The 3,556-nt window shown below is 40.5% G+C and overlaps 1 pseudogene; it reads left to right on the forward strand.

Annotated features, from left to right (window-relative positions):
- Positions 1-522: 522 nt before the first annotated feature.
- On the forward strand, positions 523-1,859 carry LOC119540644 (annotated as a pseudogene).
- The last annotated feature ends 1,697 nt before the right edge of the window (positions 1,860-3,556 follow it).

Here is a 3,556-nt window from a genome sequence, read left to right on the forward strand (position 1 = left end):
ATATAAAAGTCTTTAAATGCAATGTGATATCCCGGTTTGGATCCTGAAACACAAAAAGAACATTTGTGAAAAGCCTGCAAATTATAAGTTTGGAGTTCACTTAATTGTATTGAATTATAAGTTAAGGGGGTTTACTTAATTGTATCGTATGTTAAGGGCTTAAACAAATATTCCATGGTTAGATAAGCAGTTAATATTAGGGAAGACTGAGTAAAGAATATATGAGAACTCTTTGTAATATATTGCAATTTTTCTGTAAATATAAATTTATTCCAATATAAAAGCTTTATTTAAACAATCACCTGGCTGCGGAGGGCGCCGCCTGGGCCGTGAGCCGAGACGCGGTCCAGCTCTGAGTGCCGCTGCTTGCCAGCCCTCGCCGCTCAAGTTCTGCGGAGCAGGAGTTAGAACACACCACTTTCCTTTCCTAGCGCTACCTCCTTCTGTGTAACGGAGCTCAATAGAATTTGCTGTTTTGCCCTTTCCATTGCGGGGAAAGAAGCAGACAATGATAAGAAAATAATGAATGTCAAAGGAAAAGTAATTCTGTCAATGTTGATTGTCTCAACTGTAGTTGTGGTGTTTTGGGAATACATCATCAGCATTTCTTGGAGTTTGAAGTCATGTAGCTGTGTGATCATCTGAGTAAGGTCCACCTTTCCTGCCTGACTATATATTCCACAAGGATGGGGGATTTGTCCTGGCCAACACTATCTCCTTAGCACTTGGCACATGCTTGGCAAGTGTGTTGAATAATTGAATGGAGGCGATCTAACGGAGAAGTCAGGTGTATTAGCCCAGCCTTGGAGCCCAGAAGCTCTTTGTTGTGGATATATCATTTAGAACCCAGAAGTTGGTGGCAGCAGTGCTCAGAAGGGCTGGTGGCTTCTGAGCTGGTTTGATAATGGGACCCACAATTATCAAGAAGAAGACACACACAAAGAAAAAGGAAAGGAAGATGAAGAAGAAGAGTTACAGCTAAGGGACTGGTTTAATCCAAACAAATGCCCAGAAGTTGTGATGGTGACCAGATGGAAGGCTCCTATTGCGTGGGAAGGCACTTACGACACATCCATCTTAGAAAACTATTATACCAAATAGAAAATTACCATGGGGTTGACAGTTTTTGCTGTTAGAAAATACGTTGAGCTTTACTTGGAGGAGTTCATAATATCTGCTAATAGGTACTTCATGGTTGGCTACAAAGTCATACTTTACGTCATAGTGGATGATGTCTCCAGGATGCCTTTGATAGAGCTAGGTCCTCTCCACTCATTCAAAGTGTTTGAGATGAAGCCGAGAAGAGGTGGCAGGACATCAGTGTGATGCATGTGAAGACCATTGGGGAGCACATAGTAGGCCACATCCAGCAAGATGTTGATTTCCTCTTCTGCATGGTTGTGGACCAGGTCTTCCAAGACAACTTTGGGGTGGAGACCCTGGGCCAATCGGTGGCTCAGCTACAGGCCTGGGGGTACAAGGCACATCCTGATGACTTTACCTACAGGAGGTGGAGGGAGTCAGAAGCTTTCATCCCATTTGGCCAGGGAGATTTTTATTAACATGTGGTCACTTTTGGAGGAACACCCATTCAGGTTCTAAACATCACACAGGAATGCTACAAGGGAATCCTCCAGGACAAAGAAAATGATATAGAAGCACAGTGGCATTATGAAAGTCACCTAAACAAGAATTTCCTTCTCAAAAAACCCACAAAAATCTTATCACTGGAATACTGCTGGGATTATCATATAGGCCTGCCTTCAGATATTAAAATTGTCAAGGTATTTTGGCAGGCAAAAGAGTATAATTTGGTTATCAATAATATTTTATTTCAAATTGTGCCAGTAGTTTTCTGAATTTGAGAGAGTATCATTCTGGCTACTTCCTCAGAAAAGTAACACTTAATTTTCACTTTAAGAATACTAACAAAACACCAACAATGCAGAAAACACATTTATTCTTCCTTGTAACTTTGAGCCTTATAATATATAAGAATGAATCTATGGTTATCATGTAAAAAAAATCAGTGAACGTCTTAACATTTCACTGGCTTATTTTAAATTAGGTTCCAGGTCTAGGAGTGGAGGTCAAGCTATTGACTCAACTGCTTTATCTGTCACTCTCTTTTTTTTAAATGTTGCACTCTGATCATAAGCCTGAATAAAACCAAATCATTACCCATAATTGCAGAAAGGGAACCCATTGTTCGGTTTGCTAATGCTTCCAGAATGCAAAATACTAGAAGTATTCATAAAGGGGGTTTATTTAGTTACAAAGTTACAGTCTTAAGGCCATAAAGTGTCCAAGGTAAGGCATCAACAATTGGATACTTTCACTGAAGGATGGCCATTGGCATCCAGAAAACCTCTGTTAGCTCAGGAGGTCTGCTTGCTCCCAGGTTGTGTTTCAAAATGGCGTTCTCCAAAATGTTGCTCTTGGGCATTTTGTCCTCTCTTAGCTGCAGCTACTCTTCAAAATGTCACTTTCAGTTGCTCTCCAAAACGTCACTCTTAGCTGCTCTGAGCTCCTTTTGTCTGTGAACTCTTTTACACAGCTCCAGTGATCCAATTAACCCTACCCTGAATGGGTGAAGTAACACGTCCATGGAAATTATCCACTTTTCACTCACATTTGATTGAGTCACATCTCCATGGAAACACTCAATCAAAGAATTCCAATCTAATCAACACTAATATATCTGCCCCACAAGACTGTATCAAAGATAGTGGCATTTTGGGGAACACAGTACATCCAAACTGGCACACCCATGGATAAAACCTAAGATGTTCCTGCTTGTTCTGTTACCCAGAGCATTGTTCAATTTGGCTAACTTGGCAGTACACTCTTAGACCCAGAGTAGAAGAATGAACCATGAAGGAAAGCATTTTTTGGCACTCTGAAGCCCAAAGAAAAGAAACAATATGCCGCCAAACTCCAGACCAGTCTTGTGACTTAGCAGAAGATTAATGAAAAACAGCAACAATCAATTGCTCTGAGTGGTGTTAAGAAAAATTATCCACGACTTGGAAATTGCTGCTGTTTTTCTCAATATATTATTAATACTTGATTATTCATTCAAATTCTCAATACCAAGACTGCCTGGGAACTCTGTGTGCTTGGGCAAAGAATGTCAATTAACCAGTTTCATGGGGAGCTCGGGGTGAATTACATGTTATGTCTGGGGACCCCAAAATACTCCATAATCCACATTAGTTGTATTAGCTCTCCCAAGGCCTTTGTTACATTTCTCTAAAGAATATTCCACCAGTTTTATGCCTTTCTATAACAATATATTAGTTACTCTCAGCATGAAAATATGGGAGGGGGATAGGAAAGAGGAGTCTAACTCTTATTTTATGCAGTAGTTCAACTGGTCACAGAGAGACTGTGAATTCACACATGAGACATGAAAACTGAGGCCTTCTATCTATGGTGCTGCTGGACAGCTCAGCTCCCTCCCAGTGAAATGACCTGGAAAAGCTGGACCTTCTCACGCTGTGTTCCACAAATCAGTGCATATATTTAGTGTTCTTGAAATATTTAAAAATCCCTC

The sequence above is a fragment of the Choloepus didactylus genome, chromosome 7 (assembly GCF_015220235.1).
Source record: "Choloepus didactylus isolate mChoDid1 chromosome 7, mChoDid1.pri, whole genome shotgun sequence".
In the NCBI taxonomy this organism is placed as follows: Eukaryota; Metazoa; Chordata; class Mammalia; order Pilosa; family Megalonychidae; genus Choloepus; species Choloepus didactylus.